The sequence below is a fragment of the Mytilus edulis genome, chromosome 1, assembly GCF_963676685.1.
Source record: "Mytilus edulis chromosome 1, xbMytEdul2.2, whole genome shotgun sequence".
NCBI classification, from domain to species: Eukaryota; Metazoa; Mollusca; class Bivalvia; order Mytilida; family Mytilidae; genus Mytilus; species Mytilus edulis.
Window position 1 is genome coordinate 107,903,501 of NC_092344.1, and position 12,805 is coordinate 107,916,305.

Genomic DNA, 12,805 nt, shown 5'->3' on the forward strand with positions numbered 1-12,805 from the left:
ACTAGAAACAAATACATGTAGTCCAAATAGATATGATATGAATTAATGTGGTAACGTGAAATATATTTTTATGTATCTGAGATTACTAATACCTTTTAAAAAATTTCGAAATATAACATTGCTTTATGAAAGACATTTCACTGTTCTGTTTAACCTCTGACATCCGTAATCATAGGTAAATATCACTAAAAGTGCATATGTATTGTATTTTTAAATAGAAAAAAGATACACAATATTTCATAAAAGCATATATGAATACATCACCTAATAATATTTTACTTATTTGCTTTGATTTTCAAAACGTTGAAGTAACGATTGCGGATGTTTAACCCTACATTCATAAGTCAATAACTATAATAACAGTACGCGGTGGGTTAATATGTATAAATATAGTTAAGTTCTTTAAAAACTTTTGAATATTGTTGGTAACATTTAAATGAAGAAAGTGCTTTTGTTCATGTTTCCATAAAGCTTTTGAAATAATTTATTACAAAGAATTGTGTTAAATGTTTTCCTTTTGTGTGTTTACGTTTATGCGATAGACGACAATGCTGAAACAGAAACCCGGAAAAGGAAGTGTTTTTATACACGGAATATACATGGACAAAGCTGTTCTTATTAGCCATTATATATCTTATATATATACATTTAATTAAATGAATACAAGAAATCGATGAAAATTTTATCTTCTATGTTGGTCCTAGATTCGCCAGCTATAGAAATCATTGACCAACGAACAGACGAAAAAACAGTTGAAAAAGAGATTAAAACTTATATACCAGTTTAAAAAAAAATATAAACACCGAGTTAAAAAAAATAATGCTCATTTCATGATTGCAGTATAATGAATAAAAGTTCTACTTCAAATTAATTTTATTTCTAGAAATTGTAATGGTTATAACATACTGTTGTCTTTTGGTTGTTTTTCATTGTTTTGTAATAGTATGGTCAATTCGTTTTCGCCTTTCCTTTACAGAATACCGAACAATCCTACTGAAAATACAATTTGTGTACGCATAATTTTAACAATTATTGAATTTATTGTTCTGCCAATTTCTCGACGTAGTCTCTTTCCATTTTCTAAAATTATTTTCCAACCAAAAACTGTTTTATTTAAAGTTAAAGTACACATTTAAAGACGGAATGAAGCATATCATGATATAATAAGAAAAAGATATGTGTGAGTACTTTTGATCAATTTACGTTTACGCAACACTTTTATCGAAAAGCGTCTCATAGAATCATCAAAATGACGGGTTTTTTTTAGAATATAGTTTTGTTATGATAAGCAATTAATTAACATTCATGTAAGAACAAAATATGATCCTCTCACCATCTACCCATTCTTATATTCGCATGAATATTCTTACGGAACCATTTTATGCAACACCAAAAAGAGAATAAGATGATTATCTGCTTTTCGATACAACACACCAAAGGGTAAATACAATAATGGCAAATATACCACCGATAGTCCTGAAAGCAAAACACAGACTACAAAACATTGAACTCTACAGAATGACAGGGAATGACTGCAGTCTTTGGTTCTATAGTGATTCCCGTCACGACTAACTCTAAACGAGAAGCTCAATCCACAAATTGAATATATTTTTTTTTCTAGTTATATAGGTTTTTTTCTACATTCATTGTAACTAACGAAGCAATCGTGAAAAATGATAATACCACATGTACTGATAGGACTGCTTTATACCTTCACTTAAAAAGGAATTGGAAGTGATACCAGGTTAGCATAGGTTGAAGACACCGTTAGCCGAAGGGAAAATAATGAATAATGAATAATCATTTTCAACTAATTCTATGGAGTATATCTATCTTTGTTTAATCAAGATTCCAAAAATTTTGATAACCAGAAGTCTGTTTGAAACAGAGTGGCAAAGTGCTGTAATATTAAAACAGTAAATATGCAGAATAGAAGTGACGATCTAATGTGTATATATATCAATATGAAAACTACATCAAAGCAATGATTTACATTGTTTAATTGTATTTAAGGAAAATTGGGGATTATGTGGTAAATAAAACCAATATTATTGCAGAAAATCAACAGTTATCATTATAATCACTATCAATTCGAAACATAGATTATTCACTTATTTGTTTGTGATTTGCTAGCGATTATTGTTTACAAAATTCATAAACAACCTTATCAATCCAAACAATCACATATCTAAGTCACTTAAGGTGAGCGCACCCTAGAACTTGTACTTATAAAGATCATCTAAATTGGTTAGAGATTTAGGGGAAGAGGTAAGATCTAAAACAACCTGTTTCTACCCGCCACTTTTTTTTTTAGCGCATATCCAAATGCAGGAGCCTCTGGAGTTTCTTTATTTTCTATGATTTTTAGTTTACGTTTCTTTTATATATTTTGGAGTTTAGAATGACGTATATTTTCACTGAATTAGTACATATTTTTGTTAAGGGCCAGATAAAGCACGCCTCCGGGTGCAGAATTGTTGTTTTCGCAACTATGCATAGTTGGCCTTCGGCTTTCTTTATGTTGTTTGGTCGGGTTGTTGTCTCTTTGACAGATTCTCAATTCCCATCCTCAATTTTATTCCATATTTATACTTCATTTGTCCTTTATCTTTATTCATAAACTTGTTTTGGAAAAATCTTTGCTAGCACTGTGTGCTATAAGCCTCTTATAAGGTCTGAATTGACAAATATAAGATAGCAAGGCAAAATGCTGTTGATTTTTTCTATAGTTTATGTATTTCCATATGTTTAGCATTTAAACAACAAAATGGGTAAATAATCCTTACGGAGTTATTTTATTTTTATCAATTATTTATATTCCGACTTTTTTTTAAGACTCGGAAGTTATTTAGAGCTTTGCGTTTTGTATAGTCACTGGTATTTTGTTGGAGACATATTATGATAATAATTCAATATGCACTAATCAGTGTATATAAAATGCGAATCCAGCTAGTTCATTTTCACTGTTATATGCGGGTATGTCTATTGTAGAATAAAGGATCATGGGAAAACTGTGTTTGTTTACGTTTTGAAAATACCAAATGAATTGATTTGAAGGAAAGTTTTTACAAATTTTCATTGTGATATGTCTATATTATGTACAAACATAGCATTAAAGTTCAAATAAGTGTTATAAAAGCAACATAATATAGCATATCGATTTTTGAAAGCGATCCATTTTAACTATAGATGCGATGAATTATCACTGTTAGTGCAGTCATTTCTGATGTGGAATTTTCGAAGATGCGAGGAATTTTTATTGTAGAATTGTGTGATAAATGCACTTGAAACAAATGAAAAAACTTAGAAGTGACTTTAGAATTTTTGATAAATGTATTTTCAAATTGAAATCACAAACTCCTCATTCATTCTTCATCAAATATATAGCTTTTCACACTTGTAACAAAAACTCTTCTCAAAATGTCATATTGTATTCTTCAAATAACGTTTTTCCTTGATTTAAAAAAAAATTTAAAAGATATTTCTGTATTTTTTTTAAGTCAAAGATTAATATGGCGCAGTTTAAGTGCAGTCTGTGTAAAATAGAGACGAGTGCATTTGAGGACGTTATCTTCCACGCAATACATACACTTGCGAACAGAGAAATATGCATCTTGAAACGCAATGGTGACAGAAAAGCTTATAAAAGATTAACTTTCCCAGTTGTACCCTCAACTGCTTCAATTTCCATATTCGGAAAAAGACAGTTTTTGGTAGAATAAATGTTTTTGACTCGATTGTTGCTTGCATGATTTTTACTGTATAAGGTGAAACGGTATGTGACATAAATTATCCACAGTCATTAAAACATGAAATGTAAGGTGTGTGGGCGAACTTTTTTGTTTGCATTGGTACGTGACGTAGAGCACCCTTGATACAAAAAAAAATGATCCGTAATGCACAGCTCGATACCAGAGGAGGATTAAGGGGGGACAGGGGGTTGCCCCCTTTTTGGAAACATTTGGTTACTTTCATATGGAATCACTGGAGCGGGCCCCCTCTTAGGCAGTTATTGGGCCCTACTTATGAAAATTTCTAGATCCGCGAGTGGATACTACCACAGAGGTCAAACAATGCACATTTGGGTTATTGTACACGACATGCATGCTACAATTCATGTTTGATGATCTTAGACCCTTTAGACCTCTATGTGGGCTAATTCGGTAACTTATGAAAATGCATGCATGGAATATTTCTCGTTTTCACGACACAATCATTTGACTTTCACGTGTCACGCTTACAAAAAAATCGCCAATTCAGCGTCACGCTTATACCCCAACGCGACCCACTATTCTACTCTTTTCTGACCCATATTAAGCCCATTATAAATATATTAAAAAAAGTGCGTTTTTATCCCTTTTTGTCTTGTCTCGTTTCGGTTTGAGCCATAGATAGATAAGATGTCATATGTGACAATGAGACAACTCTCCATCCGAGTCACAATTTAAAATAGTATACCGTTATACGTCAAAATACGGTCTTCAACATGGAGTCTTGGCTGACACCGAACAGCAAGTTATAAAGGGTCCCCGTTTAAAACCTTTTTAAACGGGAAAACCAACGATTCAGTCTATATCAAGATGTACGTAATTAGTGGTGAAGTGTCATTGTAATGGATAAAAAAACCAAGGATATTGAAATGGATAAAAAAACAAGGATAAAGATTCCTATACGATTTATGAGAAATTAAATGGAATACATTTGAAATCAGTGTTATTTCTATTAAATTTATTTAGAGTGTTTTAAACCAAAACTTTATATTTCACAGCTAATTGGCTTTAGGCGCGAAAAAAAACCCGTTCGCATCTCTTTCTTTGTTTTATTAGTATTATGTGTTTCTTAACATATACATTTTATCTTATTTTCTTCATTTTCTTCAAAAATCAAAAAAAAAAATCGTCTGTTTATTTATCATTCTACATCAGAAATTTCTGGCATATACAGTGAAAATGACATTTTAGGATCCGCACTTTACATACACTGCTAATCATAAGAATTTTAACAAAATATTCTTGAGTTATAAAATATAAACTTATATAAGTGACATTAAATACAACATAATAAATAATACAAAATATGAAATACGACTGGATACTAATTTACGTTGAGCAACATAATATATGAGAACAATTAATTCTAATATGACATGCTTCTTTCGCATTGTGAATAAACCCATGCTCTAAATCCAATAAAATGTGTTTGCATATGCGTATATTGACTAATGCAGAATAGTGAATTTTATGAAATTGTCTTGCATTTATTATATTTCAATCATTTAAAACACTTCCAAACTTGATGCACATGTTGTTATTAATTCATTTATCATGACTGTAATGTGTTGCATTTGGAAATTGGCATATTTGACCAAGATACGACAACCGTTCATGATAGCTGTTCAACACTCCACCTCTGAAAAGTCCCATTGCCAGTCGTTTGCTGGCTTACAAACAAAAAAGAGAGGTTCATGGTAGAGCCTACACAAACACCGTACACTTATAACAATCGGACATAGAAATTACCCTAATTGTCCTAATCAGAATCGAAATAATTGATGCAAGCTACTACTTTATTGCAGTTTTAACATGGGTAGGAATTATTTATAGTATAACTAATCGTCGTATTTGAATATCAAAAAATAAGACAACGCGTGACTGAACGACGCATGGATTAAATGAGTACGCATTTACAATTTGTTTTGATCCGACGTTATCGACGTCTTGACAACGCCTATTGTTGTATGACGTCAGAGAGTGAAATAATCACGTTTATTTCACATGTGAAATAATCGGCTTTTATTTAACTGGGAAATCAATGTAATTTATTCCAACCAATGTAATAAATTCGTGTTATCACTATCGCTCGGGCAAAAATAATCACGAATATAATGCCTACCCATGTTAAAACTACAATAAAGTATAGCTTGCATCAATTATTTCTTTATTATATACGTGCTAGGAAAGATTTACATATTTAAGATAGATTTCTACAAATACACCTTTCAATATACTTTCCACGATATACGGAATTTGATGCAACTGTCATAAACGTGAGAGGTTTAGCGCTATAAAACCAGGTTCAATCCACCATTTTCTACATTTGAAAATGCCTGTACCAAGTTAGGAATATGGCAGTTGTTGTCCATACGTTTGGTGTGTTTTATCGTTTGATTTTGCCATTTGATTGGGGATTTTGCGTTTTGAATTTTCCTCGGAGTTCAGTATTTTTGTGACTTTACTTTTTTTTGTACTCGGAATCAAATGAAGTTGTGGTGTGGAATATGCATAGTTTCAAAATATCAGAGTGCAACAACCTAAGTATAGGTAAAGCTATAAAAACATTATGACTTAACCCTAAATAATGAATTCATTGTTATATCTAGTTGAATGTGATAAACTATGATTATATATAACAAATACGATGCCACTTGTATGAGGAGGCAATATAAAAATAAGAAAAACAAATTAACACATTTCAACATAGAAGTATTTTTTTTATCTCATACAATTTTTTCTTCTAAAATCAATAATTTTCATGACATGTGAATACTTGATTATTTTTTTTAGTATTTGAGAAATCCTCCATAACTAAACAAATATGTCTTAAACATTGTAATTTTCTTCTTTTTGAGGAATCTATATTAGCAAACACAAGTCAGAAATGAAACCGATTTTTAGCTCACCTGGCCCGAAGGGCCAAGTGAGCTTTTCTCATCACTTTGCGTCCGTCGTCCGTCTTCGTCCGGCGTCGTCTGTTAACTTTTACAAAAATCTTCTCCTCTGAAACTACTCGGTCAAATTTAACCAAACTTGGCCACAATCATCATTGGGGTATCTAGTTTAAAAAATGTGTCCGGTGACACGGCCAACCAACCAAGATGGCCGCCATGTCTAAAAAAAGAACATAGGGGTAAAATGTAGATTTTGGCTTATATCTCTGAAACCAAAGCATTTAGAGCAAATCTGACATGGGGTAAAATTGTTTATCAGGTCAAGATCTATCTACCCTGCACCCTTTAGACGAATCAGAGAACCTGTTGTTGGGTTGATGCCACTAAATTTGTAATTTTAAGAAAATTTTGCCGTTTTTGGTTATTATCTTGAATATTATTATAGATAGAGATAAACTATAAACAGCAATAATGTTCAGCAAAGTAAGATCTACAAATAAGACGACATGACCAAAATGGTCAGTTGACCCCTTAAGGAGTTATTGCCCTTTATAGTCATTTTTTACCAATTTTTCGTAAATTTTTGCCAGTGGAAAGTCCCTAGATCAGTCGACCAGAAGGCTCAACCACTGAAATGTCTTGATTTATCAAGACCCAAGATAAACAAGGATAAACAGGAAAAGACCACCAGCATAGCCATCTGTCACAGCTAAAATCAGTATTTCCCAACAGTGGTAAGGATGATGCAATATGATAATTTTATAAAATGTTAAAAAGGAACTGCTTACTTACAAATGCAGACCGCCAATTAAACCATATGCACTCACTTTTAATATTTTACAAATCAAATACAGACAACTTATAACATTTATATATAAACATTTTTTCTTTTTTTTCTTTAATAAAGCAAGCAACAAAGTTTGAGGTTTAAAAACTGTATTTAACATAAATAGATGTTTATATAATAACAAAGTGTAAATGACTAGATCATAAAAGATACTCTTTCAACAATCATAATAATTTTAAAATTTTGACACACTACATGTACATACTAATTTCAAACTTTTAAACTTGGTTGTATCTAATCATAATTATTGTTAATTATCAATTTCATTCTGTCCTTTTTTCTCATAAATGAATTTGTAATTTTCACTCCAAAATGTTACAATGTTATACAGCGATAATAATTTTGTCTATGATAACATACTTTCTTATTGAAACAAATAAAATAATGAATTAGTTGTGGCCTTCACATGTTATGTATGTTCAGTGTCATAACCACAGGCACAGCATAATATTTGTAGGAAACAAGTAAATAGATTGAAATATTGCACTTTTAAGTATAACAAATATATTTTGTAGGTATGTGTAGCCTTTGGAACAGCCCTGATAAGGCCCCAGAAGCAATGGTTGTTGAGGAGGTCACTACAACAGAGTCTCCACTTCTGCTCGCCATGAGAAAAATGGTGTTTACGTCAGACAATGGTGAGTGTTATAAATAACAACAAAATCAAGTAATAAAAAAAGTCTCATTATTAGCATTGAAAAAATTCATAACGTTATTTTTTGGTCAATGGATTATCCCTCTTTGATCATGATAAGCACCATTTATACATTGTCAGTGTATATATATATATAAAAAAGAAGATGTGATATGATTGCATTAGGGACAACTCTCCACAAGAGACCAAAAATTAAATGAAACGCAAATTAACAAGTGTCGGTCACTGTTCAGCCTTCAATAATGAGCAAAGTTCATTCCGCATAATCAGCTGTAAAAGCTATTTTTACACAATCATAATTTTGTGAGAATATAATTATGTTACTTTATTTCAAATTTATATTTTCAGTTCCACCAGTTGAGATAAGCATGGAATTAGTAACATTTATTGAAGAGAGACTTGCGACCAAAGACAAAACCAAATGTGGAAAGAACTTCACATAGGTCGTATCACAAGCAGTATGTTTGGTGATATTCTCAGATGTATCACAAGAGTATCTGGTGAAACAGATTTTAGAAGGATCTAGCTTGGATAGGTACACTTCTGCTTTCCATTGATTCATATTAAATAAATTATAAACAAGATGCTCATCTGTTCTTCATATAAGGCAGAACTTAAGGTTGAAAAAAAATAAGGTGTTATTATGCTACAAATTTTAAAAACATGAATAAAATATGAAAAAAAAAAACAAGAACAGAAATCTGTATTTTCTAACAATGAAACTGACGTTAATTCATTTGTGTAAACAAAGAAATTCACTGATGCATAAACTATGTACATGCGTTATTATTCTCTTATTCACTATTGCTTTAAAGTTTGTATAAATGAGCATTAAAGTTAAACATTCATAGACTATCTTTTTTACATTTGTAAATGAATCAATGAAATAACTAATTTACTGTCATTTATAGTTAAAAACATGTATTTACACTCAAATGAGTTGACAAACATCACAAAAGTAGGTCATTTCAGGCTAAATACATGTACGTGTATTGTTTTTTTTTTAATTTATTGAATCAAGGATTCTTAAAAGTCAATTAATTAACCCAGTATGACCGCACTAAACTGTAGCCAATGAAATAAGTTACAATTTTGTTTGTGGTTGGTTGATCTAGCAAAAAATGTTTGTAAAACTGATAATTTCTTTAAAAAAAAATTCATTCCCTTAGTATGATTCTGCTGATAGGTAACATTAAATAGCCAAAATTTAACTCTTCCTTATTTATACATGTATTTATACATGTATCTTATTCCTACAGGTATCCTCAATTACCAAAGGCCATGCAGTGGGGTGTCGACATGGAGGACCGGGCAAGGCAGGAATATGTAACTTTCCAGAAAGCCTTAAAGGGAGATATAACAGTGTTACCCACAGGGCTAACGCTTTACCCACATATGTCTTTCTTTGGTGCATCTGGTGATGGGAAGGTTTTAGACGGTACAGAAACTGGGGTACTAGAAATAAAATGTCCCTTTTCATGTGGTGGAGTTCCCGTCAATACTATGGAGATAGAGGACATTTTAAACCTGACTTCGGCTAATTTCTGTTTAGAATGGGGACCAACAGAACCACAATTGAAGAGAAATCAGAAGTACTGTGCTCAAGTGCAAGGAGAGATGGCAATTATGGGTCTACCATGGTGTGATTTTGTTGTATGGACAAATGCTAGCAAAAGTAGCATTTTTATTGCGAGAATTTGTTTTGATGAAGTTTTTTGTAATGATATGTTGCCAAAACTACTTGATTTTCATATGAAATGTATCTATTCAAAAATTTGTGAATGAGCTGAAATGTGATGTTTAAACTCTGATTAAATACTTTTTATTAACTTATTTAACATCAACAGCAAGCACAAGGTACAAATGTATTTAAAGTGTCATAAGGCCAATCAAAATTATTGACTTGTTCTTCTAACCTTTCAGCATTTTAAATTTTAGTTCAAAATTTTATCATTTCAAAATTTGATTAGATATAAAGTAAGATACTTTTTAATATTTTATTTCTTGCAATTCATCACAAACATGATTTAAATATTTTCAATACACAATGCTCGGGTTAAAAATAATACCTACATGTAATTTTGTATATATGCTTTTTTAAGTCCACATTCGGTTAAATACATGCAAGTCATGTTGATCTAAATCAGAAAAATAAATAATAATTAACAGTTAATTATTTAAGAAATATTATTGTGCTATTTTTTTTTAAAAGATTTTGCAGTATAATGGAATGAATTTCACTTGGCCAGATTTTAGAAATAAATAAACAGGGTAAAAAACCTTGAAATTTGTACAGCAGATTTAAATTACAGATCATTTATATCATCCTGAACTAATGGAACGTCTAGATTTGTCAACCAACAACATGTTTGAAATATTTTAGTACTTAGTGGGGCAATTGACAATGGTAGTACCCCTTCAAAAATATGGAAGTTTTTAACTCGTCCAATACTTCTTTCCACATGAATACGAAGTTGTGCAATTTCTTGTGTCTGGCATACTTCATCTGTTGTAAATTGGTCCTTTATACCTCTGAATGGTGGAATATTTAAAGCACACTGACGTTTTACAAGTAAATCAATAATGGTAAGTCCTTTGACAGCCATAACGCTATCACCAGGCTCTAGTAAATCAAGTATACCACATTCAAGTGTTATTTCGCGGTCTGATACTCTTCCACCCCAACCGTCAGATACAAATGAAATAACGCCTGATGGTGTGATACCAACTTGAAATTTTAGAGTATTATGGTGTTTGTAGCTTGAATATGTTAAACTCTGATTTAAAAGACTAGAAGCTTTCTGAATAAAAATTTCATTACAATCTATGATCACTCTGGTAGATGGGTATCGATCTTTAAAAGAATTTGGCATTGTTCTGGTAATGATGTCTCTAGGTGGAAAAAACGTTTATTACTTCAAGTTCAGCATGAATAAGGTTGAGCCAGGTTGTAAAATAACTAGAATAAGAAGAAACAGAAATTGAAAATCTATCAGCTACATCCCTTACATACAATCCAAGACTAAGTCTCATCATCACAGCTAAAAACTGTTCAATAGGCTGAAGTCGGGCAGTCGACACCCTAACCCTATCCTTACTAGGTGTATTTCCGTCTCCCTTCCAGTACTGCATTCTGGAACTCTTTGTACATAGGTACATTGTAACTGAAACAGAAAGAAATAATTTTAAATGTCTTGAAGACGTGTAATGAATAATTCTGGCCTTTTCATATGTGCTACATATAAATACCGCAAATCGCATGAAGTTTTATAGTGTTTGAAAATATTTTTCAGAATATAAAGAAAATAACTTTCAATCTGTCATAATATTTTATTTTACATTTAAGTCCTATGAAACGAGTGACCGGTGAAAAATAATGTGATTCAAATTCTTGAACCAATGCATACAAACGTCATAAACTTAGTCTTCTGTGCACGATTTTATCATTTTTTTTGCATAAATTTCGTATAATCGTCATTTTTTTTTAAAATTGGTCAGTGTTGTTGTGAAAATATGGCAGGTAATTAAAGTTCGTGTTTTGAAGACACGAAGCAGTGGCGGATCCAGCCATTTTAAAAAGGGGGGTTCCCAACCCAGAGTAAAGGGGGAGGGGGGGGGGGGGGGTCCAACTATATGCTCCCATTCAAATGCATTGATCGGCTAAAAAAAAGGGGGGTTCCAACCCCCGGAACCCCCCCCCCCCCCCCTTTTGGATCCGCCAAGTTTAACGATTGTCACCTGTTTATCAACAATCATCAAAAAGCATGGATTTTGAGCACGTGTTTAACATGTACAATCAGATAATAGTTAAGGACATCCATGCATTATGCGAACACTGGATTTTTAAAAGGTCACACAAAATATGTCGGGGAATTGCTTTCCGGAAGGAAGCAATTAAAATAAAGTAAACTTCTTCTAAATATGAAAAAATCGCGTTAATTATAATCATTATGGATGATAATGAGTTTGTGGGAGATGTTGAACAAGAACTAAAGTTTGATGGGCCACTCCCTGTACTAGATAACCCAGATCATTTCCCGTGGGTGCTCACGGAAGATGATATACCGGGAGCATCACTGCAAGGAAAATTGCCACATTTGTTGAAGGTTCCCGAGTTGCAGTTTTGGCTACGCTGTCGTGGTATTTCAGTTGCGGAACTAAATAAGTCACAATTGGTTTCAACAGTGCAAAATATACTGCCAGTCCAAACGAAGTCAACCCCCTTGTATGACTACCCATACTATACTGACAAAAAAATTCAGCAGTTAACGAAATAATAGAGAAATTTCCTACTTTAAAACCTCCTGTCTTTCCTGTTAACGACTGGAAACAATTAGAAAATGTAACGGACGAAATGAATGTATTTATTAGTCTTTTTACATCCCCTAAACTGTACAAATATTTTGAAGTAATGGCGAAAAATAGAGGAACAGACCTGAGTTTCAGAACTTTGAGTCGTGGTGCCAAAATATTTCATGCAGGCTTTGTAAAAGACATTGCCATTTCTCTTCAAAATGTTGCACCTACAACAAGCTTAGTCAGCCACGGACTTTATATTAAAGCTCAAGAGCTTTTTTAGAATTCCAAAAAACAATTTACGGAAAAAGTTGTTAAATGTCTTAAACTTAGAGGAGGA

General features: G+C 32.1%; 1 protein-coding gene, 1 long non-coding RNA gene and 1 pseudogene across 2 annotated transcripts in view; 2 read left to right on the forward strand and 1 right to left on the reverse strand.

Annotated features, from left to right (window-relative positions):
- Positions 1-12,805, forward strand: part of LOC139497637 (mucin-22-like) — a 326,590-nt gene that overhangs the window by 139,875 nt on the left and 173,910 nt on the right. The gene's annotated exons all lie outside the window — the stretch shown is intronic.
- Positions 7,365-9,833, forward strand: LOC139499243 (uncharacterized). The gene is made up of 4 exons (XR_011658156.1): positions 7,365-7,401; positions 8,030-8,152; positions 8,518-8,704; positions 9,429-9,833. It is a non-coding gene; the product is annotated as an uncharacterized lncRNA (long non-coding RNA).
- On the reverse strand, positions 10,297-11,328 carry LOC139520711 (uncharacterized; annotated as a pseudogene).